This window comes from Clarias gariepinus, chromosome 5, assembly GCF_024256425.1.
Source record: "Clarias gariepinus isolate MV-2021 ecotype Netherlands chromosome 5, CGAR_prim_01v2, whole genome shotgun sequence".
NCBI classification, from domain to species: domain Eukaryota; kingdom Metazoa; phylum Chordata; class Actinopteri; order Siluriformes; family Clariidae; genus Clarias; species Clarias gariepinus.
This window is the reverse complement of record NC_071104.1, coordinates 27,759,586-27,787,326: the sequence shown is the minus strand read 5'-3', so window position 1 is coordinate 27,787,326 and position 27,741 is coordinate 27,759,586. Positions and strand designations below refer to the sequence as shown.

At 38.8% G+C, this 27,741-nt stretch overlaps 1 protein-coding gene across 2 annotated transcripts in view; it reads left to right on the top strand.

Annotated features, from left to right (window-relative positions):
- The window catches only part of raph1a (Ras association (RalGDS/AF-6) and pleckstrin homology domains 1a), a 71,005-nt gene that overhangs the window by 10,730 nt on the left and 32,534 nt on the right, over positions 1-27,741 (top strand). Inside the window, exon 2 of one of the 2 annotated variants that reach the window (XM_053496295.1) lies at positions 13,167-13,234. The exons of the other annotated variant lie outside the window; for it this stretch is intronic. The gene's annotated coding sequence lies outside the window, so the exon portion shown is untranslated. The remainder of the gene's footprint in view (positions 1-13,166; positions 13,235-27,741) is intronic. 2 annotated transcript variants of the gene reach the window in all.

Sequence of the window (27,741 nt, the reverse complement as noted above, 5' to 3'; positions counted from 1 at the left end):
TGTAAAGCAGGAAGCACACAGGAATGCTGGCTGGTTAGTGAGCGCTGTGCCAACCACCGAGTTCTCACACGTTTTGGCCGTCCAGTCTCAGCACAGCATGGAAGTGAACAGGGGAAGGACAATCTGCTTCACATCTCTGTTGTGCTGCTGTGAATGCCTGGCAGGCAGCGTATCTGTTATGAGTGCGTCTCTGCTTGCTTACTAAATGAATAAAGTCTGTGATAGAATGGATAAGATTCTAACACTTGCAGCACAGCGTCATCACACGGAGTATTCCAACCTGCAGCCATCTCTAGCCAACCCTAAATCTCAGTGCTGATATCATTTCACTGGAAATGTTACACCCCTTGTTTCAGGCCAGACAGGAAATAACTATGTATGTGTGTCTACATACAGTATGAGCTATGTTTGGATCACACAGATTTTAATTAATGTTTAACACGAGCAGAGCACCAAGGCCCGACCTGCTATAAAAAGCTGTGTTTGTATACAGTGGACACGAGGGACAAGGAGATGTCTGAGGGAGAAACATTGTGAAACAACAGCAAAGAAGATGCTGTTTCCTAGAGTGTAAACCGTTATCGCTGTGCTCCCATCTCACCTTCGTGCACAAGTGCCTTAATGGCATCGCCTGTGCGTTCAGCATGTCTGGGGTTGTTCTGTTCTGACCTGTTCGTCGTGAGCAAATCTACTCTGAGATTAACAGACAAGCTTTCCAGTGTGGTTACACACTTTATAACCTGTCAGTTTTTTCCCTTTGGGAATTTGACTTGAACCTCTTAAGGTTTTATTTTAAACAATAAAAAAAAAAAGAAAAAAATATATATACAGTATATTGTCTTTTTTTTCACTTTAGTCTGATAATGTTGTTTTTAATGCTCACAACATCACTAAGCACTGAGTAGAACCATATCTACACTTTTCAACTCATTCAAAAAGCTAGGAAAGATACATATGGTATGTGGAAACAACTTTATTTTCATCACAAGTGAACTGATACCAGCAACATAAAGTTAACCAGCTGGTTAGTTAACTAACACTATCAACAGTATTTTGTTGATAAGTCAAATTTGCTTATAATTATTTGGCATAGAGTCATCCTTGGTAGTCAGAAGAATTGCTGGTCCATGAGTGGTTCTGGGTGATTTAGCAAACAGTATACAGACCTGTTAAAATATGCCACAAACGTAAAATAAATTTCACCGGTATGCCAGCAAACTGCAGGTACTGGTTACACTGAAACATACCCACTCACTCACTCACTTATCTTCTATACTGCTTCTTCTTGTATTCAGTGTTGCAGGGACCTGGAGCCTATCCCTGGACAGGGTGCCAAACCATCGCAGGGCACACACACATACACACACACACACACACCCATTTAAACACTACGGGCAATTTGGGAACGCCAACTAGCCTAACCTGCATATCTTTGGACTGTTGGAGGAAACAGACATGCGAGGCCACAGTCCTAACCACTACACCAGTGTCCCACCTTGACTTATTTCACAACAGCCAAAATATACAAGTTGTCAAAATATACCCTGACTCATCTTTTATTATTTTTTTATTTATAAATAGTCATGTGGGATATAAGTCTAAATGTTTCCAGGTTTCACTTCCTCTTCTTGACTTAGATTATTTTGACATCTGTTTTAATGTGGCATGTTTCATGTTTAAGCCAAACAGCAGACAAACATCAAAATAATCACAGGCACAAAAAGTTTTTAAGTTTGTTGAAGTTTATTATATATATATACAGTATAAAAAAACTAGCTTTTCAAAATTCAGTTAACGTAATGTTGAAGTTAAGGTTTGGAAAATCTAGGCTCATTCCGCTCCTCCGTTTTTTCTTCTTCTTCTCTCTCTCTCTCTCTCTCTCTTTATTATTATTATTATTATTTTTTGCCTGGCTGCTTCGCCTCGTCCTGCTTCGCCAGGTTTTCCAATGTGTCTGTTCCTCAAGTGACGAAATGAGCCTCAGCCTCAGGGAGGAATGAGTAGCTGGGAATCAGGATCGCTTAGAGTTTACGGCTTTCTCGTCCTCATTTCACCTGTCTGCGTTTAAAACCGAGTGCTGACTTTACCAGCACAATATCAAAGGCTTAGAGTGCTTTACAGCATGCTGACGCTGCTGTTCCATTAAAGACAGCAAGGAGTGCCAGAGAAGTCCAGCGGTTTGCATTTGTTTTTCATACTTTTGTGTCTTATGTCCCTGTATACTGACCAAATAGGCATTACTGCGTATCAAAGTGTGATATAACCTGTAGGATTATCTTTTTCTTTTTTAAAGTGAGAGAGGAGAGTGACTGAGGTTATGTATGGAGCACATACAGCTTTTGATCATTACAGGCTTTCGTGCCTCTTCTCTGTTTTGACATGTCTGAAGATTCTGTCATAACGCCCTGTTGTCCCAGCTGTTTTCTTTCCTAGCAGTGCTTTAAAAAGAAAAGGAGCACCACAGAGACCTGGGTCTCCATGTGCTTTATTACCCATGATTTAGCGCTCTTCTACCTCCTTGGCTCTTCATGAAGATTTGATTAAGTATGCTGTTTTTCAGCCTGCCAACATTTCCTCAAATGACAGCAACTGCTTAGCTGAGTCATCCGAGTTCTCCCTTATTTGAGTAATGTAAATCAAGGCTGGCTTATTGAGTAGTGTTAAAAATGTCTTTGCTGAGGTATTTAACTATCGTTTTTAACTCAGGTACACATGACTGCTTAACAGTACCTTTAAATTTCTTTGAAATGCCATAAAAGGGCACATTTTATACTTTAAAGAGAGTAATTTTTCTTATCACTGAGACGTTTACAAGCCGCCTCTCTAGCCTGAATTTAGTTCTTATGATCGCCTTGGTGTAATTATAAACTGGAAGGAAAAAAACCAACAAATGAAGCAGACTATTAACATTCAGCCAATCAGGACCTCCTGCACCAACATTTATTTATTTATACATTCCGAGGTGTGTTTTGGGGAGGAGTTAAATTATTAAAAAAAGGTTTGCATAACAGTAGCTGTTTGAGCAGACAAAGAAATACACATTTTCTTTTGATGCCTTTGGAAATGCTGTTCATGTTTATATAGTGTGACTGATCTCCTGGCCTGTAGGATCTCAATGTTGATGCCTTGCCTGGGGTCCAGGTGGTGGATGGCCTAGACTAAGATCAGTTGTCAAGCTTTGTATTCCGGATTGTTGCACAGTAAATTGCACAAAAACCAAGCAAACTGCAATCTGTGTGTAACATACTACAAACTATGCTGCAGTATACCGTATCATACTATACTATGCTCTCCCATACTATACTGTATCACATTATACTATTCAGTATACTATACTGTATCATACTATACTATACTGTATCACATTATACTATTCAGTATACTATACTGTATTATACTATACTATACTGTATCATACTATAATATACTGTATCACATTATACTATTCAGTATACTATACTGTATTATACTATACTATACTGTATCACATTATACTATTCAGTATACTATACTGTATCATACTATACTATACTGTATCATTCTATAATATAAAGTATACTATACTGTATCATGCTATAATATAAAGTATACTATACTGTATCATACTATAATATAAAGTATACTATACTCTATCATACTATACAGTATAGTATAACACAGTATAGTATAGTATGATACAGTACAGTATACTCTATTATGGTATGATATAGTATAGCATACTGTATAGTAGAGAATGGTACAGTATAATATACTGTATAGTATAATACTATACTGTGTTATACTATATCATACTATAATATAGAGTATACTGTACTGTTTCATCCTATACTATACTGTGTTGTACTATACTACATATTATAATATAGAGTATACTGTACTGTATCATACTATACTATACTGTGTTATACTATGCTGTATAGTATGATACAGTATGGTATAATACAGTATAGTATAGTGTGATACAGTATAGCATACTGTATAGTAGAGAATGGTACAGTATAATATACTGTATAGTATAATACTATACTGTGTTATACTATATCATACTATACTGTACTATACTGTATTATACTATACCTGTATCATACAATACAGTATAATATAACACAGTGCAGTATATATGATACAGTACAGTATACTCTATATTATGATATGTAGTATGGTATAACACAGTATAGTATCATACTATACTATACAGTATATTATACTGCATCATACTATACTATACTGTATTATACTATACAGTTTAGTATAACACAGTGTAGTATCGTATGAAACAGTACAGTATACTCTATATTATAGTATGATATAGTATAGTATAACACAGTATAGTATCATACTATTCTATACAGTATACTATACTGTATCATACTATACTATACCGAAGTATACCTTACTGTATCATACTATACTGTATTATACTATACTGTATCATACTACACTGTATCATACAGTACTATACAGTATAGTATAACACTGTAGTATAGTATGATACAGTACAGTATGTATAATATTATAGTATACAGTAGTAGTGTACTATACTGTATAGTACTGTATGATACAGTGTCATATTTTACTATTCAGTATACTGTATACTAGTTCCTCTCAACGTTTCCTTCTCATGTCAGGACATGGAGTTTTCCCTCGCCCTCTTGCATGTGGTTCACTCTTTAAGCACCTAAACCAAAATGTATGAAGATTTCTGTAAAGCTGTTTATTGAAATTTGAGTGCATTGAATTAAAACATTGTTTAATTGTCCCACATCAGTTAGTCCTGTGCAGTAAGGAGGCAAGGTGATCATTAGAAAAGAGATTGTCCTTGGACTTTTTGTGGTTTATCAGACCAGATGTTGGTCAGAACTGTTATAAATCCTGACATGGTGGTACAGTACAGTGGGTAGCATTTTTTTTTTTTTCAGATCACCGGGGCCTGGGCTGAATCCTGCATTCTGGTTACTGTCTGTGGCTTTTCTGTCCTTATGTCTTAATCCATCTTGGTTTTCCCCTGATTCCCCTGTGTCCTCTCAGCTGTTAAATTAAATTAAAGTGTGTTATTGGGTGAAGGTTCTTTGCCCCAAACATGTGTGTGTCATGGACTGTGCTGGGCTGACGTCCCATCTAGGGTATATTCTGAGGATTGGAATCACCAGGGACCACCCAATACAATATTATCACGATACATATCACAATATTTTACCTATTGTGATTCTATTACTATCATGATTTTGCAAATATACCAATTCTATTATTGTTATTATTATTATTATTAGTAGTAGTTTTTTTTTTATTTTGCTGCAATTTTAGTCCAGCTGCTTCAACCCATATCCAAGACACCCATTCATGGGATTTGCAGGACAAACCTGACACCCCAGAGCACCCAAAGGAACCCCAAAAAATAGGTCATTTTAACGTCTTGACTAACCGGTATATCTGTCTGATGAAAGCGTGTTGCTCTCTCATTCACAGCTTCCATGATTTTTGGCCTTTGGGGTTGTTTTGTGACTTTGTGATCTAAACAAAGTTTGTGGAACATGGGGATATAAAAGAGAATTTCTGAGCAGATGATCTTTCTTTTTTTGGAACTGGCTTTACGGATTCAACTTGAAAACAACGCAAAAGTAAAAACTAACCCACAAAGGAGAAACCGGCAAAGGAGAAAAACTTTGTGCTGGAAGTAAATCTCACTTACTGAGCTGAACCATTCCTGAGTCCACATGATCCATGTCTTTACCTCATCTCCTTGTATACAGCTCACATCTGGTCCCAGACACAGCATCTACACATCCGTACAACTCTCTGGAGCTCCGAGGCCCCCAGCTCTGACACGACTACATCATTGGCTAGTAAATGCTCACATGAGACCATGTCTCAAACAGATGTTGGGTTGTGCTCTTCGGTCCATTTTATGAGACTAATGCAGAGACGAATTCCCATTGGAGAAATCTGCTACCAGAGTTCTCATCAGCTTTTATTATGTAACGGTGGCCAAGCAGTGACACTACAGCAGTGGTTCTCAAACATTTTCTGTCATTCCCCACTTAAGAGGGTGGGCGAATTTTCAAGCCCTACTTGTCAACAAAATGATAACGAAATAGGCCAAGTGTACTATTTATTGAAATATCAATTTCTAAGCCAATAAGATCAAATAACATCAAGTTCAAAACAGATAAAATACACGTGCTATTGTTATAACAGGCTTACTTTGTCACTTATCTAGAGTTTTCTTTCAAAGAAGTCGAGTGGCTTATTAACGTGACTGGGGTGTGTTGTCTCTAAGTGTCTTCCTTCTTTGTTCGGTATCATGCTGTTTGCTGCCAGCAGTTTAAGACACAAAACACACACTGGTCTCTCCTCTACCCCACCATCCCCACCATGAATCCAAGCGCAACATAGGCTTCATCATGTTTTCCTTTTGACTGGCTTTTTGGTTGGTTAGGCAGTTGGTGTTGAATCACCTGCTTTTTTGTGGTCCGTGTAATAAATGTATCCATTGATGTTATTATGCTCACTACATACAATACGCTACTGACCCGGTGTTATGCTCTAAAATGCCCCCCCTGCCACGGATTGCCCCCCCCTACATAATCTTTATAGGTTTATGGTTTACAAATTACAAATTATAACAAACAAATTTAATTATATAATAAGCAATATAAAAAAATGTTGTATAGGGGAAAAAGATATAAATTATATATTTTTTTCATATACCACATGTATATTTTTATATTGCTTATTTTATAATAAAAATCGTTTGATGTAATTTTTCACTACAAACAATATTTATTAAGTGTAATTTGTGAAAAATAATTTGTTATTTGTACATTGACAAACCCCTGCAAAATAAATGTGCCATAAAATAATCATTTTTGGGGATTTGTCTCGACGGCTGTAACGTGCCTAGGGTTTATTATAATAGTAATAATATATTTGATAATAATAAACCTTTGAGTGTATGTCCTAATATAATAATTGATAGAGATTATGTAGGGGGGCAATCCGTGGCAGGGGGCATTTTAGCGCATAACACCGGTTTGTGTCCGCGGTAAAGTTAGTTTGATATTCGCATCTCCGAATTCAATAGCTGCGTAAATAAACCCGCAAATAAGACCCACATATATTTCCTCTCTAAATTGTCTTTAAGCTACATCCGCCTTAAATTATAAAGCATAAACAGCATTATTCTCTACAGCGCAACAAATGATTTAGGGATCATCGCAAAATGCCGCACAGCAACAAAAAGCAGACTAGTACTGCCTGATAAAATAGTAATTTTTAACAAAAATACAGAAACATCAGCATACACATTGGAATAAGTTGAATTACATACATAATACCGAATGTTTCTTATATATTGTTCTCTGCAATTAACATGCCGACGTTAAACCGTTATTGTTGCACTATAGTTCCACTTTTTCTCTGATGTTATTTTAATTTATTTGTATTAATGATCCATTTCTTTGCGTGTGATTGTTTAGATTCGAGTGAGAAAAGCATGAATTAGAATAGGTACTTTCCTATTATTTTCCACTAATTCCCTCGCGTTCATTGCGCCCCACCTGTCATATCTGTATTCCCCACACTTTGAGAACCACTGCACTACAGTATATTGATTAACGGTTTAAGAAGTTGTTTCCAGAAGTTGATGCACACCTCCATTTGCCTGTCCCTGTTTTGTCTGTTCCAGTTTCCCCTCTAATCTGCTCTCCTGTGAGTTTATGACATCCTAAATATAAAGCAAAAAAAAAAACGCATTTCTTGTAGATGAGAGAATCCGCATGAGATTCTAATCCTGTATCATAGTGCCGCTACAGTGTGCGAGAGCCTGTAGTCCTGCTGACCCAGTAACTGCTTCCAGGCTCCAGTGTCTCCCTACAGTACATCAGGGTTTATAAAAGTGACCCAAATGATAAAATGACGTCGGAATTATGTGGGACACTTAAAATCACTTTTCCAATGAAAGGCAACAGCATCTAAGTTTTCCCTGTATGCGTAATTACTTCGATTTTAGGTTTTAGGTTAGTGAGTGCAGTGGCTGGTGACATGGTTAGTCCTGCGGCAGTGCACAGAGACAGTGATCACCACAGCTCCGGTCCTCCATCCCCCTCACGAAGACACTCGCTGTCCTCGGGCAGGGCACAACAAACTCGACACAAAGGAGCTCCAGCTTTGAAATTAGAGCTTCACGGTTTTTCGCTGGCATAAATCCACACACACACACACACACACACACACACACACACACACACACACACACACACAGCTGCCTGCTTCATCTGTGAGAGTGAAGATGCTGAATGAATGTGCGTGTGTGTGTTTGTGTGTGGATCCCTTTGCTTTCATCAGCCCCAAACAGTGCCTATTGTGTGAATGAATGTGTGCCTGTTCATGAATTAATCCGCTCCGTCTAGCCGGGACGCCGAGTAAACCCGGACACCGTGAAGCAGTGCATGAGCTGAGGCGCACTGATTATTTTGGGTCAGCGGTCGTTTATGATCAGCATTGTTTCGTGTGATTCTGTGTGACGGCTCTGCTGCGGCGTGCAGGTTTGTCCTGGAGCTGCGGTACAGTGTACTAGACAGTTACTGATCTGCACCTAATACGGATATCACATAAACATGTGATATATATGTATATATATATATATATATAATGATTTTATTTAATCTTCAATATAACTGTGGAATAACACTCCGGTTATAATAAAACTTCTTTTGGTCACATTGTCTTATTAGCACTTTCCGTTCAAGGCTACTGTCTCCCCAGTCACTGCTGTGCAAGCGTGATCATGTTACATCAGTTTATTTGTAACTGCGGTGCAAGCAGAAATGAATGCCCACTTTGCACGAAAGAAGAGCAGCGTCATACAGAAGCGTTTGGATATCTGCTAACAAACTTTGGACCCATTAGGAGACCAAAAGTTTCTCGTAGAGAATCATTACTGGTGAAGAGACATGGATTCATCACTACGAGCCTGAGAGTGAACGTTCTCAATCGGCGACCAAGAAAAAGTCAACCATCAGATGGAAAATTGACGCTTCAAGGGCCAGTATTGAAACATTATCAGGAAAAAGGTTCAAGAGTCAACAGTGCTTATTAGGGTGAGACGCTTATTGAAGAGCTTTGATTAAACACAGAGGACTGCTATCTAAGGACGTTATAATCTTGCATGACCATGCACGTCCGCGCTTTTCTAAAACTTAGTTTTAAGGTGTTAAAACCTCTTCCCTATGGGCATTGGTGGCTCAGTGTTCGGTTTCTCACCTGGGATGTGGCGGTGACTCCCAGCCAAGTTCTTGTAATGCACAAGTGGTATTCGTGAATGATTGTGTGTACAGTTCTATATTCTCGGCATGACAGCAGCGGGTGCCGAGCCATCTCGCCTGAGATGGTCATTCATGGATGTATTGATGTTTGCACCATTCAGATGTCTTACTGCGGTTAAGAGCCTCATCACTGTACTTCTGTAAATATCAATCGGCTTTACACTTTCATTTATGAGATAAAAATGTAAGTCGCTCTGGATAAGAGCGTCTGCCAAATGACTAAATGTAAATGTAAATGTAAATGTATGAGAGATTTCGTCACACGTCCCGGTTTGACTTGAACACCCCCAGTACTTTTATTGCATGTCTCTTTTGGTTCTCCAACCTGTTACTACAGAAATTTTGAACCTGTCATGCACTTCTGTAAACAATGAGCATTAATTAGAGCGCATTATTTAATACTTTAGTGATTAATCAGTTGAGCTCGATTTAGCTGTTTTATCCATGGATTTAAGCAGTGCTTTAGGTCTACCCTACTACACCAAACTCTGTAGCACTCGGTGAACTCCCATGCTTCAGCTGTGCTTTACATCACAAGCTCTCACTGAGGCAGTATAAGAGTGTTGTATGGCAAACACACGTATCACACACACACACACACACACACGTACAGACAGTTAGACAGCTGCTCCTAAAATATCTTTCTTTCTGGCTCTGCTTATTTTTTCTTTCTTGCAAGCAAAGTCTCTCACTTCCTGTCCCTTCCTTCTTACCCTTCTTCTAATTCATTTACATCTGGAATCAGGATGTGTGTATCAGATTTCCTGTGTGGTTAGGGGACAGAGGCCTGTGGGAGAGCAGGTTTCTTTCCAGTGTTAATCGCTCAGTTTTATCCGATGTCACTGCTGTGTACAAGGCATGACGATGGGTTCAGGGACATTGGCCTTCGCTGGTAAAGCCAAGCTCTGTTTTTTTTTTTTGTTGTTTTTTTTAGTTGAATTTTAAATCGTAGCACGTAACCTTGTCGTGCAGAGGTCATGATGGTGTGGTGGGGTAAGAGCTGAGATTAGAATGTTAGGATACTACTGCGGTACTACAAGCTGTGTGAGAATAAGGTCTGATAAGACCGGAGTAAACCACTGCAGTGCTCAGTGCTGACTGTCGGAAGGTTTTGATTAATGTTTAGTAACAGGAGCTCTGATACGAGTGCAGGATCACAGGTTTATACTGATGCACTCCTCTTTCTAATAAGTTATCCCTTCTATAGAGACTTATATTTTGGAAATTTATCATGCATAGTTGGAATGATTATTTATAGTTATAATGATGTAATGCAAAATGGTTTTAGTGCATGATTCACAACATTAATAATAAAAGAGTATGTCATTCTTTTTTAAACCAAAAACTGTTTATGACTAATTGCTGTCTTGGAGTAAAACTATTTAGGAAATGCTGATACTGATCTTATCCTGGCCTAAATGCACCATCACAAAGGTCTTTGCAAGGCAGGGATTCTAGTGCTAATTTAAAATACCAAAAAAAAGAAAAGAAAAGTAAAATACACACAAATATACACAGCACCCCCTCTTTCAGGATCAGGAGTTTTTCGCAGGAATGACTGCAGTAGCGTCCGAGCCACCTCGGTGGAAATCATTCTTGGACGTACAGCTTTCTTCAAAAAGTTCGCGCCATTTAAATGCATTACTGCAGCCAAGAGTCTCGTCATCACCGTAGTGTGTCTGAAGTCTTCTGTAAATGTCTGTCGGTTTTGTGCCTGGTTTGACCTGAACGCCCCTGGTACACATACTGTAACATAATGCAGCACTTTAACACTTTAACATGTCATGTTTCATTTCAGTCTTTGCCAAAGTATTCAAACAGAGTTAGCAACTTGTGGCTGTTTAAATCACATTGTGCCAAAAAGCTTTCATTCCCGTGGCTGTAGGTCATTACATTTCTGGGCTGGTTATAGTGAATTCAGCTGAATTATTCTGGATTGGAAGTGGTTCATTCAATCAGGCAGCTATGACCTTGTAGACAAGACGTCATCTCGGTGTCTCTTCACCATGCGTGTGTATATCGTACCACATCATACATTGAGAACTGATCTTTACTCCGTGTACAACACTTCACTGTCCTGTGTTTCATCACAAGTCCTGGTTTGACTTGAACACCCCTCATAAAACACCTAAATCTTAGTACAAGAGGAAGCTACCAGAGATAATGCTGATGTCACCTGCTTTGTCCTCTGAGCAAGGAAAGGTCATGGCTGCCTGATTGAGTAAACCACTTCCAACCCAAATAAATCAGCTGAATTATTTTGGCTTTTTGGCACAATGTGATTCAGCCACAAGTTGGCTATAAAACCTGCCAAATCACATGTTGTCCTCTGAGCAAAAAAAGGTTATCGACAGCTGATAACAGGTGCAGAAGGACACACTTAAACATATTTTAATTTCTACTTATAAAGGTTTTGGTATATGGTTATATATTAAAAAAAAAAAAACAATTAATGCCAGTATCATTTTCTTATAATAAATAGAACAAGCCTGTTTTGTTATACAACCTTTAAGTGCTGTTTTCTTCACATTAGTTGAACTAATTGAACTAATGTTGCCTTATATGTTTCAGCTGTTGCTAAAACCTGGGTCGGTCAGATTAAACTGTAAAATGTGTCCTTGGTAGTTAATCTTCTCAGTGAGGAATTTAAATTAGGTTGAGTTTATATACAGTGGCGCATACAGGTGTCTGCATATACTGTATGTATAGTCAAAGTCAGGGAACAGTCTGTTTTAAGGCCTTCAGATGTGTTCATATCCAACTGTTTTATTATGATAACACTGAGAAAATGTTCAAATTATTGCTCAATGTGGTGTACTAGTCTTAGGGAAGAAAATCGATTTGGTTACAAACCGCATTCCTTTTCAGATACCGACTTTAAATACATTTTTTATTTATATATGTTTGCATTTGAGGTGGTAAAATGTCGCCATTCCTCTATGAGCCTGTAGGTGGTGTGCTTTAAACCACTCTTTATGTATTGGCAGGCAGCACAGCATCCTTCGTGGTAATTTTTTTTTTTGGGGGGGAATTGTACCAAAAGCTAAAACAAAAATAATTTAAAATCTGGATATTTACGAAAATTGTGATACTTTTATAATCGCAATAGAAATCGATTCATCACCTCCAGTAGGTATCGTGATATCATATCGAGTGATCCGTGTGATTTTCATTGTTTTTTTTTTTTTTTTTTGCCTTTTTTTTGTGGGTAAAAAACATGAGAGCATATTGTGGCTACTGGCTTGTCAAGATGACACGTAAAGGCAATACATTTTAATATGTACACGCTACATGTACAGATCTTATCCTTTACTTCTGGATCTACATTTTGACATTTTAGCCTGGATGCCAGCCTGGTTATGAATTATGAAATGTGAACATACTTCTTAGGCAAAGCATTTGTGACATTTGCCCCGTCTGAATAACAACGCTGTTGTTATATGACAGCTGCTTGGCCGATGCGCAGCGGAAGTGCATGTGATAAAGAATATGTACACAGACACATGCGCACACACACAATTTTTCAGCAAGCCATATTTTAAATAAAGGCATGCCCATCTTCCATTCCTGGAGAAACAGAATCCAGGTTTTTATGTTATGTGGCTTAACTTCAGGTTAAATTCTTCTGCCTTGACTTATTTGGTCTATATGGAGCTTTCAGTGCTAGCAGCTTCCAGTTTTCTGCTTCACACAGTTCAGCCAGCGTACTGTAGACGAGAGGATTTACAGCTGCTGGATTTATGCATACTCGGCAGAAAATGAGCACTGAGTGGATTCCTAAACACATAAATGAATTATTGTTCGTGGCTTGAAAATAATGGGCCTTTAATTATTTTTTGGCAGGGTGATTGAAGGCTTATTTCCATTTCTGAAGACTCTGCGAACTTGGATCAGGCGCAACTCAACCAAAGGTAAGCACCTCTTAGCAGTGGCATTAACAGGTAAAGGTTTTAACAGCTTTTTTTAATGGAATTGTTACTTTTTATTAGCGTTGTGTTGCCTCAGAAATATGTTGAAGGAAGGATATCAGGCATGTCTGGTATACCATGCCAAATTATGGCTCTTTAATGTGCTGGTGGTTATTCTGTGACATAAACAACACATTATATATATTTTTTGAACAAGTTGTGAATTTTCCATTTCGTGTAATAACAGCTTTGAAAAGGAGATGATGTTTGGGCGGAGTAGATCATTTAAAATCAGCCTCGAGTGGGCGAGTTTAACGAAATCTTACATAACGTTGGCTGAAGTCAGATGGTTTGTCAGCATGCTTTGCCAGGGAGTCTTGCTTAGGTGGATGATTCCATGTAAAAGTGAAACCATGTGGGGGTCGTACTGGGCTTTGTGAGTCTTCTCCTCTGGGAGTCTCTGATGTTGCTGAATTACAGCCCTGTGCGTCTGCTGGCCTGTTATCACCGCGCTGCGGCAGCGGCCCACCGCACATTTCCACGGCACATGCTATTAACCCCCTCCTGCCCTGGTAAAGGGGCAAAACCTCAGCGCCTTTACTTTACTACTCGCCTTGTACAACCCCTCTTTTACCGAAGCTGTCTGCTTTATGTCTGGACTAATGAGTTAGGACGTCTGGGTGCTTCACCGGCACAGGCGAAGCACCCTGCAGCTCCGTGTTCTTGGAACAGTAAATTTTAAAAAGTTTTCTAGCTTTGACCCGAGCAGCGGAGGCAGATGATGTTTTTTGCTGCGTTAGCAGTGTTACACATCGCCGGGTCATCTGGGACGGATGGAACTTGTGGAAATCTTTTGTAGCTGTAATATGTAGCAGCATTCAGTTAATTAATCTGGGGAATTTCTTTAAACTTTAAACTTTTTTAGTTTAACGTTTTTTCTGGCAGTGTATCAGAATGGAGGAATAACAATGATAACACAGTAATACCACTAACCATATCGTATAATATGCAAATTGCTGGTTTATTGTAAAAAGGCAAACATTTCATGACTGTAATTTCGTGACTAAGTCAGTCAAGGGTTGTGATGATCACACCTTTCAGCAGCAGCCAATAGGGACGTCCGTAGCCTCAAAGCAAAACAAGAGCATTTGTTTTTCTACCACCTGCACAAAAGACTCTCCAGTGTCTCTGGAACGGCATTACATTTCTAATTGCACTCATTCTGATTGAAACAGAAGCTGTAAAATGCGCAGCTCCGGGGCAGCAGGGGGGTTGTTATTCTATGACTGTGTGCTGTTCCTGGCCCCTGAGGCAACTCCTGACTTCTCACATGGCTCAGATGAGTTCAGCTGCTCGTCTGACTCCGACATAAACTTCGTCACCAGGGCCTGTGTGGTGGCCAGGTCTGGGGTTATGTCAGTGTTTGACTGCGTTCAGATCTGAGCAGTGAGTAGTATTAACCCAGCCCAAGGTTCCCACATTACGTGTTCATGGACGCCGTCAAAACCAACTCCCTCAGACGCATCTTTAGAGGGTAGTTGGCATGTCGACAGTGTGGCTTGATCCATTGGTCTGCATTGCCTCCATTCATTCACGTCATACATCTCTGTTTGGGCTCCAGTTGTTTTTGTGGTGAGACTTTTGGGCTACTAATGTGTAGTCCCTTAAATAGTAGGGACATGCATTGTGTTCATTTAATTCGCTTGTAAGAAGCAAATAAAGTTGTTTTTTTGCGAATTAGAATTTAATGACATGAGTCAGTAAAAAAAGTTATGATGAAAATGTTAGTATCTGCCCTGGGTGAATGAGGGCAGCTGAGTGCACATCTGGATGTCTCCTTGTCCTGCTTACTTTTACTGTCGGTCTCTTTTTGTTTTCCCTCTATTTTATTTGTCCAAGTTTGTATATCACCTTAATTATACTGTAGCAGCTGTAAACAAGCTGCTCTGTCACCAAATTGTCTTTATTTTTCTTTCTTAAAACTAACAGGATGCAGCTTATCATGGAAAGCACAGAGCTTAAACTTATAAAGCAATCCTTTTATAATTTTTTTTAAAATAAAAATCAGTGACTTTTATTTGTTAAGTAACAGCATGCCTTTTATAGCAATATCAGGTTCTCATAAATGAGCTGTTACTGTAGAAACCTACTGTACAGTGACCGCATTGATTTATACCCGCGAGAAATTTAGTCATCATCCGTCCAATCAGATTTGATAATTAAGCAGCCGTGTGGTGCCAGAAAGGTGCTTGGACTTTTAACCCCATTGCACATGCACCACAGTCACGTGCACAATTCTGTGGTGTTTGTTCCTCAAATGCTGTGGTTGTGTCACTTATGTTAAAGGGGGCAGGGGTACTGTAGCTCAGTGGTTAAAGCTTTGGTCTCCGGTCCGGAAGGTCCCAAGTTCAAACCTCGACACCACCAAGTTGCCACATCAACTGCTCAGAAAAAAAAAATGCAAGTTGCTCTGGATAAGTGCCTCTGCCAAATTAATGTCAAGTTCACTATTTTATTTCTGTCTTGCTATGCTAATGCTTATGCTAAGCTGGTGTTGGCTCCGTGTTTTTGAAAGTGTACTTTCATCTTAATTTGTATTTGTTCTTCTACTTTAATATGCACATTTAAAAACAAGCCTGCACCCACAATCGTCTCCTCTTTCATCCTTGTGGGGTAAAAAGACTATTACACTGCTTATGTACCTGTTTGTACCATTGTTAATGTTCACTTCTCATTAGCTGGAGCACTACTGAGACAATTTGCATGAATTTCATGCCATCCATGAGCAGTCTAAATTGTCATGACTTTCTTTGTGTATGCACAACATATCGCGTGTACTCTCTCTTGGCTGCTATTCGAAGCTTCTGCTTTGTCTGAAAGGCGATATGAGAGAATGGCTAATGCAATTGATTTATAGTGCTGCATTTTATGTGTCAGCGCAGATTTACAAACCCTGCTATGTGAGAATAAAGAGCATCAGCTGTACTGGTCCATTTAAAATCATCAAACTATAATGAGAGGTGTGGCTCGCTTCGGGCACTGCTGTCGATGGTGGGACTGGGTAATTTCTGTAATGGTAGCATGTGCACTGCTCAACTCAGCTGTTCCTCTAATTGAGGGTATGGGGATAATGCAGAATCTGGGGCTCCCAAATATCCTCGATGTTTACATCAGCGTCATCTGTGTGCTTTCTAATTTAATTTGACATCTTAGAACCACCGGTTTTAACATCTCAAGAATATTATATGCTATTATGGAGGGAAGAGAGAAAGGGAGGTGGCTGTTTAGAGGTTATTCCTTGCAAAAAGACAGAATTGAGACCAGACCTAGTGGATGCCTATGAATATACACATTGGGGTTCTACATAGTGTGCATTAAAATTGCACCTTATGCAAGTATTTCTTGCATAATGTATTTTATACAAAATTGCATAAGTTTATTGAAAAAATATTAAGAATCAGATTTAAAGGACAGGCAATACACCAGAAATATGAGGTTGCTCAGACTATTTATCCTGTTCAGACACAGTTTCAGGCACAACCTTGGTTTGGTTTGTGTTTAAGTTGGATCGTTATAGTGAAACCAATCTTAAGGTGTGTTTGGGAAAAACCTGCTTTACTCTGTGGTGTTTTTTGTTAGGTGTGAACCCGCCACTGTGTAACAGTAATCATCATCTTCTATAGATTTGTACAGGAAAAAAAGGCTTTGGACTGTGAAAGGAAAGCTGAGTACCTGGAGGAAACCCACCAAGCAGAGACAGAGCTGAGGCAGGACCCTGAAAATTCAAAGTCTTAGTGCCAACAAACACTACACCACCGAATAAAGCTAAAGCCTAGTTGGTTTTTATTTGCAAATAAAATAATGAAAAGAAAATGTAAAAGATGTTTTACTGTCAACATTCAGTTGAATTTATTCCATTAGGGAAAAGTTGCAAAAACATTCTTGTATTCTGTCAATTATAGTGTTTAGAAGGAAAGAAAATCTGAATCGGCAGGTCGGAGTTTAAAAGAAATCGGAAATTTGTACCGGCCAAGAATATTATAATCTCTGCAACTCTAGTATTGTGTGGTCTCCTCTCACACCACTGGTTTCCAGCCCTGGTCCTGGAGGACCCCTGTTTTTGCACATTTTAGTGTTTTCTCTGCTCCCAGCACACGTAATTTAACAAATCAGCTAATTAATGGCATTTAATGAATAGAAGGAAGAGTGGTAGAGCAACATGGGGAAACGGGTAAATGTGCAGTAAAAGTGTGTAGTTCAGGAACAGGTGGCAAAAAACGTCTTACAAGCAACCTTTCATTTTATTGTAATTAAGATAACAAAAAGTCTTATGGATGTGAAAAATGTCATATTTTTGTGACATTTGTTCTAATAGTATATACATACAGCTAATGTATACTCACTCATATATACATATACATCTTTATCCTGTATTCAGGGTTGCGGGGGGCCTGGAGCCTATCCCAAGAGACTTAGGCCACGAGCGTACAACTTGGACAGGGTGCCAGTCCATCGCAGGACACACACACACACATGCTCATTTACACACTACAGTCAATTAGGGACCGCCAATTAGCCTACTCTGCATGTCTCAGGATTGGGAGGTGCATATGGACAATGCAGGGTTTAAAATGCATCTAAAGAAACAGATAATTTATTTAATTTCATGTATTATGAGATTATATGTTTTTTTAAATGGTATTTGCACTGAGCTGCACATATGGTTGTATATTTATTTATATATTTAGTCAAACCAGTGCCGGGAAATAAAGAAAGGAGAATAAAGCACAGGTAATCTGCAATCATATATTAATGTCACTAAAGTTTAGATTGTACAGTATGGTATCATAAACAATATATCATGTATCAAATCGTATTTTAACAAAAAAACAAAACATGCATGGTTACCCCTAGTGTTTAGTGCCTTGATTCCTCCATTCCTCCCTCACACACTTTAATTGGCAGAGCTGTGTGTAAAGCCTCTCTCCCATTGTGTGTCTTTTGCCAAGGCTGGGAGGGGAATCCACTTGCATGCTGCTTATTTCCGAAGCTTAGTTGTGCGTGAACAATGACATTAGTGTTGCCATTTTCCATCTGTCAAGGTATAACTGATGTCCTTGAATCCCCTTTTCTCATTTCCTGTTGTTATCCGTCTGACTTTCTGTCTTCCTCTTATTTCTAAGTTTGCTGATCTTGTATGTGATAACTGGGATTTCACTGGCTTCGCCTATGACGGAAGTTAGAAGTCTAATTTTCCAATTTAGGGATGAAAAGGCTTTAATTCTGTCCTCCTCCTAAAATCCTTGGGCTCCATTGCTACCCTGAGCCGGCCGCATGATTGACAGGACGCATGTGGTTGAAATACTTGGACGAGCTTCTGTTCCAGTGTTAAATTTGGTTCCTGGGAAGCAGCTGAAATTTGGGCCAAAGCACATCAACCATCCTCAAAACCATGACTTCAAGAAAATATTTAGCTTATGCATGATTAATTTTCCATGATTGTTTTGTCTCATAAATGGGGAGGACACAGTGGAAAAGAATCCTGTTGTGTTTCACATTAATAATCAGTGCTGATGATTGCAGCTGGAACGTTTTCTCTGGACCAGTTTATGACTTTTTAATAAGTTTTTTTTTTTTTTTCTTTTCCTCACACAACCAATGCACTGATCGTATAAGGGTGCGTTCAAGTCAAACCGGGACTCGTGATGAATGAGGACATAAAACTGAACAGAAGACTTTGAGTGGAGTACAGTGATGAGACTCTTATCTGCAGAAAAATATTTGAATAGACTAAAAAGCCTGTACGTCCACAAGGTGGATCAGAGCCCTCTGCAGGGGTTCCTGTGAACATTCTGCGAGTGGAACGTCTGATCCTTGAAAATTGATTGATGGATTGTTATCATCTTGAGAAAGAGACGCCATTTTCACATGTTTGGGCCATTAAAAGAGTTCCTGGGAGGCCAGCGTTTCGGATGTGAAGCAGGCAGTCCAGTCACTGAGAGAACTTTCTGCCTTGATGGCATTCAAGCACCAGTGCATAAGTGTAGCAGGGGATTATAAAGAGAAATTAGGGGAGTGTCAAGTGAAATCAAGTGTCCTGGTGTGACCTGAACACCCTCATGTATATTTAGATCCAGAAATAATTAAACCGCTTCTCTTTTTTACAGTTACATTTGCCTGATCATACAAAAATAATTTCATAAGCACCTATTTTTTTTTTAAATCATAGTATTTTATTTTTTTTTTAGAATATTTACAGCCAAATTTTTAACCTCTCCTAAAACATTTGCTAAATTGTTGCCAACTCAGTTGCTCTCAGTATTCAGGAATTTAACAATCCATTGTTGTCTCTTACCAAATCTGTAATGTCCACACATGAAATTAGTTTAATTTGTACTTTTACAGCTAAAAAAAAAGAAAATCTTGAATGTTGTTCTGCGATAGGTAGAATTTTTATGGTTGGAGAAATATTGAGATAAGATAAAAGTATTTAGTATCTTATGGGTCACCTGGCTTGTATATTATTATTATTATTATTATTATTATTATGTTAATTATTATAATCTTAAGAACGAATGCTAAAATGTCTCAAATTGACTGTATATTCAAGAGTGTACAATGATATAGATGTAAGATCGTATAAATGTAAAATCAAGCTAAATATTGCCCCTATTACTTTTGGAAATAAATACATATTAATATTGACTGGAAATATTGTAACAAATGGTATATTTACTTTCGCCATTTATTAAGCATTCACATGGTACAAACACTGCTAATGTTTGTTCTGTGTAAAGTTTCTAAAGAAATTTGTCAGCTTGTGGTCTAATTTTAATTTCAGCCTTATCAATAGCAGTGTTTGTAATCTCTGGAGTTTGATGATGATTTGCATTATTTATGCCCAGCTGTCTGGAAGATGAAGTTAGCATTCTGTTTACCAGCTTGCATCAGTTGTGCGTGAGAGGCTTTGCCCTGGAGATGTCAAATTTCTGCTGAAAGAGGCCTTTCATCTCCACCATGGGAGAGTCTAGACTGTGTGTGTGTTTCTGTTGGTGGTGCAGTGAGATGTACAGACATGTATGAGAATGTGGCCAGTCCGTCACCAAGATGCATTTGTCCAGGGAGTAGGCTGGTTAGAGCTTTGTTTATCCAGGGAGGTAACATGGAAATAGAGAGTAATGGCATGATGGCAAATCCTCTGTATAAATACACACATTACCAGCTAGGATTTATTTCAGTCACAGACTGGAGACTGGAGGGTTGTGACTTCACGATGCGTCTGGAAAACTACGATGGCATCAGCTGTGGACAGAGTGACGACAAATGGTGCTGTTCCTCAGCACTGGAATTTAGCGCTGGTCTGAGGATTTCGTCACATCCTGCCAGGTGACCGGCATCCCTGGGATGATATATGGGACAGTTGGGTTTAATTTGATTAGCCAGTTGCCTTTTTTTTTACTTTATTACTTCATCTGGTTTAGCATTTTTAGGAAAAATTATTTACTGTAACTAAACGAATAAGCGTTCTTTGATTCTTCCCGTGTCAAATCGTAATACTGTGTGATCCGCAATAAAGAAGAATTTCAAATTATAACTCCTTCAAGAAGCTTACCTACACAAAGACCTCTTATGCAACCCTTTTCATTTAAGTAAACAATTAAACAAAAGTCATAATTCACCTACTGTATTAATAGCTAGCTATGTCATGCAGAATAGCTTCTCTTAGTGAGGTGATATTGAAATTACCTGGGTAATGCTGGTGTAGAGCTGAATACAGGTCGATGGCTAGCTTACTTACTGTAATGTTGCTTCACCTTATACAAATGTCAAATTTTTGCAACTGCTTCATTTACTTGAGCGAATGCATATAATAATAGCTATAAGCCCAGCCAGAGACAGCAGTCACACAACCATATTGTTAAATATTTCTGGGGGTATCGTGTCAATAATGCCTTTATTCCAGTGTTTCACTAGTGCTTAGATACCACCAAGGTCTCTCAGTATGCCGGAGCCACGATCGGACCAACATGAAGATGTTGCATATGCTGCTTGGAGTGAGGTCAGGACTGTACAGGGGATGCGGCGAAAACTCTCAGCTCAGTTCCTGTAATGTGCAAGTGGTGTCTGAGAATGATTGTGTGTACAGTTCCCACAGCCCGATGTGTCTCCATGGAGTTATCCGTCAGTTTACAAGGATCAGGCGTTCCACTTACAAATGCTCTATTGAGGCTAAGGATCTCATCACCATACTGTGCTTGAAGTATTTTTTTAGTCGATTTTACGCCTTTATTCATGAGAAATTTCATCACACGTGCCAGTTTTATATGAATGGCCTTTGTAGAAATTAACTAAGATAAATAGTAATGTCTTCTGATTAAATTCTCTATCAAATTGTCTGATCAAACGTTGAGTACGGGACACTAGAATGAAGACTTGTGAGGATTTCCAATCCTAAAGCTCAGGAACACAAAATCTGTATTTTGTTAAATTTGCTTTTGTTTGCATATGGTTTTCTTTATTCAAGAAAGCTCGACAGCCCTGAAGGATTCAGCTGCCTTAAAGGGAGCGTTTTTTGCACACGACTAAGGTGTAAATGTCAGCAAATGTCCTGTTTGAGTTCATTCAGATGTCCGATTAGGTCTCAGTGTTTTGTAGTTTATCCATGTTGTTTTATTCTCTCTTATCAAAGTCAGACTGAACGTGCCGTTGTTTTGGGTCACATATGTGTTCCATTCTCGATTTTTCTTTTTTTTTTCTGGCTGCTCTCTGGAGGTAATAAAGTCTGGGGACATTCTTTCACCCTGACACGGTTGAATTATTGTCCAAGTCAATGCTTTATAAACTTTCAGGCATTTTTTTTTGGTTTCCCCAAAAAAGCTGTCTTAAGCAATAAAGAGAACTTGCATTCTTTCTTTCCTTTAGAAGTTTTGAATGTGTGCGTGTGTGTGCGCGCACATGAGTGCGGGGTAGGTTTGACTTGTACAAACAAACTAAATAAAAAATAAATAAAATAAATAAATACTTGTTTGTTTTTCCTTGCTCATCCCAAAAATGATCACTGCCGCTGCCTTATGGACCGCTCTTTTGCAGAGGTGACATTTAGGCAACAGTTTGCGTGAACAATATAGATTGTTACAGCTAACAAATTGTAATCAACAAATTTAACTTGTATTTCAACATAAATACAGCTGTAAATGATTTACCAGATCATACAAGAGACTGTCTCCATAACAACTCAGGCCTGCTCTCTCGCTAGTCTCTTAATCATGAATAAATTACATGGATTGTATCCAGGAACTATGAAATTCTCCATATTTAGTCAGTTAATTGGCTGTATTTTTGGAACGAACACTTGCAGCTTGCCGGCTGTCTAATGCTGTTGTGGGCTGAGCTAATGATTCAAGCGAACGGACTTCTTCGAATGATTTTGCTGTTGTTCTGCATGTCCTTACTAACGTCATGAGTCACAGGCGTCAATTTTCTGGTCCAAAAATGGAATTGGCAGTATCGTGTAGCAAGGCCTGTCTATGCCTGTATTTCTGATTTATTTTTTTTTTAATAACCTTTGTGCATATTAAGTATACACTGGTCAGGCACATTCAACCACTGCCAGGTTAAGTGAGTATCATTAATTATCTCCTAACAATGGCTCCTGTCAAGGGTTGGAATGTTTATTAGGCAGCACATGAACAGTCCGTTCTCAAAGCTGATGTGTTGAAAGAAGGAAAAATGGGGGAAGCATCGTGACTGTGATAAAGGTCAAATAAAGAGTGTGAGATGCCTGGGTTAGAGCATCTCATCATGGAGTGTTTCTGGTATGTGCCGGTTAGGACCTATGAAAAGTTGTCCAAGGAAGGATAACCAGTGAACCTGCAATAGGGCTCACTGCTGCACATGGGGAGCGAAGGCTAGACAGTCTGGTCAGATCATACAGAAGAGCTATTGTAGGGAACATTGAGGGAAAAGTTTAATGCGGTTACAGAAATGTGTCAGAACACACAGTGCTTTGGAGCTTTGCTGGAAATGGTGTACTGTAGTCACAAACCAATGATGACCTTCGTCCACTGCTGAAATGGACGTGTGAGCATCAGGACTGGACCATGAAGCAATGGAAGAAGCTGGCCTAGTCTGATAAATTTATGATATATGATATTGTTAATTAGTTGATTATTTAAATAAGTTGTGGCAGGAGCAGAGAACGACTAAAATGTGCACCGCAGGGAATCCTCCTGGACCAGGGTTAAAAACTATGGAGCTGTGATCCACAGCACATCTTCAGAGGTCTTGTGGAGTCGGCTGTTTTGGACTCTATTGATGGGACGATTATAAATTATAGATGACGATTGATTGATTTCCTGTGCCTTTTAAGCAGCTGATTATGAAAGATTCTGAGAAACGTGCACGTGTTCAGGGCTGGGAGCTGTACATGATCACAATGTGTTTCAATATGGTTGTGTACAATAGTAAATACTAGTTGGCCTACAATTGCAGTGTACTTCTGCTTTGACAGCTGTGTCGTTTTTGTACCATTAATATATTCAGTAATAGATGCTTATGTGTAAGTAATAGTGAATGGTGCTGAGATTAAGAAACATTGTACTGAGCAGTTAAACAGACTGTTTATCCAGAATCGATTGGTTTACTCTGATCGATCATGGAACGCTCACCAACTTCCACTACTAAAGTAATCTCTACCCATTGGAACAAAGCATACATGGTTTCCAAAGTACTGGGTTCTTTAGGTTTTATTCTTTAAGAACTGGGAAATGATCAATTTATGATAAATAAGGATGTTTTACCCATCTAATAAAGTATATCCATCTAGTAAAATAAATGATAGATTTTCATTTATTTTGAAATGTATAATACCAGAATATATTTTCAATAATAGAAAGGAATTTATTTTTAGTATATTATGCTTATCTGTAGGTGATCTATTTAAAAACCTTCCCTCCCTCAAAAAAAACGGTCCCATGCCGGTTATTCGATGGGTGTAGACCATGCCGGCGAAGCTCAGACATTTTGTACCCAGTGTACTGTGACCTCATACAGAAATGGTGCTGTTTTTAGTCTGGGTCTGGACAACACATGAGCAATCAGTGGTTTAGATTAACGAACTGCAATTACATCACCTCCTCACATCATTTCTCTACTGGTGTGTTGTAGCATTGGAGCATTTTAGAGAATAGATTACCACTTTACTTTCTGCCTGTTTAACTAAAAATAGACATTAACACTTCATGTCAGGTCTGTTTGTGTCATACTTGATGAAATTAAAAAAAAAATGGAAAAATTGTCTTTATTTGTCATATTCAAAAAAAGGGGGGAAACTAACTGTGAAGTTGTATGTAAAAGTAATTATCAAATCATTAAAAAGGCTAGCAGTAAGATGTCTCTTATATTTAAAATAATTCTTCTCTACGTTATCATCATCATACACAATATAACAGAAAACCTACTCCAGGTTCTAAACTGCCCAACTGTCTGATCATATCGTAATAGATTCAGAGGTGTCAAGTACTGTATGTACTGTATTATGTCACAAGACCCAGTACTATTGGTTTGTAATATTAGAGACAAATTGATGTGCATGGTGTACAGATGGTTAATAAGAACACCTAATTGTTATTTTGAAGCACAGAATAAGCGAGAGGTCTCTGTCTCGTCTCTCCCTACTAGTCCCAAACCTGTTTACAGAAACAGTGGCAATGAGTAATGAGGCATTTGCATGCGATGACTTTTCCTGAAGCGGATGGGTCACGTGTTCAAAAGTCCCACAGAAGAAGGCATTAAATGTAGATAAAGATACAAATGGAAAATAGATTTAAGGAAGGAGAAGATGGCAATCTATATCATGGCTGGAAAGCCAGTTCAAGCCATCTGCCTGGCCAAGCTGTTTTTAGCCAATGAATAACACCGCCAGATGTGATGTTCGCCTTTTACTCTTCAGATGGCTTTAGCATTTTCAGTTTAGTAAGATCAGCTGTCCGAGTGTACACATCACTGCCTGTTTTTTATTATTTGGCCTCTCATTTTGCATTTCAAACAGCTTTGTTTTTTAAAGTGTCTACTCAGCATGAATCCCATGTTCTACGCTAAAAAAAAAAGTTGCGATAAATGTCTATTTTAAGCGAGGCTAAAGAGTTGTGTATAATGCTGGTGGGTGGTCACAGTGAGAACAGCGCTTGTGATTATTCCCATATGTCCGGGTGAGATGAGTGCCAGTTACAGTGGCATTGGTCGAACTCCAGCTCCCAGCACCTCAAACGCTCTCCACTGTCTTTGGCAAGGCTCGGAAATCAGCGTGCTGCTTCTGACTTCACATGATTCCGTGTCGAGTCTATTCTCTCTCCCTGTCATTAACACTACTACATGGACATGAAGGAATTCAGCATAACTGTCTTGCAGACCAAACCGAGAAGATTTGTCATCCTACTGTACACAACTGATTTTGAGGCTTTCTGGTGGATCGCATCGGTTGTGTAACTGGTTTTTGTTTTGCCCCTTTTCTCTCACGTGCTTAGTGAAATGGTGCAGAGATCTCTTTTTTTGTTTGGCATATGCTGTTAGTCTCCATTTCATTTCTGGAAGGGTCATTTGGCGATATGTGCGATAAAACATTCGAGTAGTGTCAAAACACAATTCCATTTTAACCAACTCATTGCGGTTTACTGATTAGGAAAGCCGTTTTTAATTTAGAGTTCTTGTATTCTGGTGTCTCAGACTATTTATCTTTGTTCATAAATATCTGTGGTCTGTATAAGACACACTATGCTTTGTTGTTTAAGTAGACCTAAGTAATAAGGCCGAATGTTAATGTGCCTCTGAGCTTCTGAATTATACGAAAATACTATAAGTAGGGAAATTGTCATTTTTAGCATCTTTTCCACTTCAGGTCATCGTCAGTTTGGACAAAGCCAGATGTGTAGGGACACACGTGAATGGAATCATGAAGAGAAGAAAAGTTCATCTAATGCTTATTAACTCGTTTAATACACACATTCCTAACACCAATGCTTCTCTCCTACTGTTCTTGCTGCTCTGCTGTAAAAGTCATAAAGTTTGTGTTTGTGTTTCTCTAGCTTCACATCTGGAATACTGGAGAGAGAGAGTCTCTTGCTGATTCATTTTCATTTTTTCCTACAGCAGCTGAGGCCAGCTATTCCTCTGTGAGCATCACTGCATTTGTTTTTCTCTTTGAAATTATGGCAAGGGAAAAAGAATGAAAAAAAAAAAAAAACCCAAAGATCTGGGTCTAATTTGAACCTCCCTCTCTCTCTCTCTCTCTCTCTCTCTCATTCTCTGTCCAATTTCTCAATCATCACTTTGTGTACCAGAGGTTAGGGCTCGGCCTGATGTGAGCAGCTTATTGTGGTTAAACAGAAGTACAGCTTATTAAAGTCAAATATGAAATCGAATACCTAAGGTCGTCCACCAACATGTCCACAGTGCTGTTGGAACGGTTAGAGCGCTCTTCAACACCGCTGTCTTTTCGAACTAATTTGAATGAATGTTGTTATTCCTGGACGGCAAACTTCGTGCTTTACTGTAACACGAATTTCAAAATTGCAGAATTCTATCAGACAGTCCGTGAAAATCCAAACCCAATCAGTTTGATTTGTCCTGATCATGCTGTCGATGTTCCAGTTGAAACAGCCTGGAGTGTTTAATGGAGCTGTGTTGGAATGCAGCACTGATGTAATGTGATATTTCATTAATCACTACAACAAACATCTGACCATAGTAACCATCTCCACAACTAGCTCAGTCATTTATTTATTTATTCTTTACACCACTGAAATCTTTCCATCAGCTAAGTAAAAGATGTCTCGAGATCCTCTTTCTGAGATGTGTTGCAACAGAACGACAATCATTTTTTCCTCATTTTATTTTTGGTTCAGTACACAGTCATGCAGCTGTTGTGCCAGTGCCTGCACACCAGCCTGATAGAAAATGTCTCCGACATATTGCTTGTGTTGTTTTAAGTGGGTCAATACACCACCCAGTGTTTCCCATACGTAGAGTATACTTGGGCCCGTTGCCAATTTGCCCATCCTTTTTTGAAAATCTGTCCGGGAGGAGGATCGGGCATCCTCGATCGATTAAATAGTAGCTCCGTCTCGTGTACTGAGAGGCAGTAAATGCAGCGGATTCCAGCTGCCTTAAAAGGAATAAGAAGAGTGTACTTACGATGGCACATGTTCTGCAGAGAAAGACACTATCGTGTGGTGAATGCAAAAAAAACAAAAAAAAAAAGCAGGAGGATTGCCCTTAACACAGCATTGGTCAACAGTTTAAAAAAAGTAAGGATTGCTTAAACGGAAATCCTGCTGGTGTGTGTCGATGGGGGACGATCATCAAACTGTGCATTCGAGTTTTTTGATTTGTCATATGGAACCAAAGTGAACACTACTTTTAAAATGTATACACTTTACTGCTACTGGAATATGGGAATGCCACCCATAAACTGTGCTTATTATTATTATTATTATCTGATCACAGAAAACCTA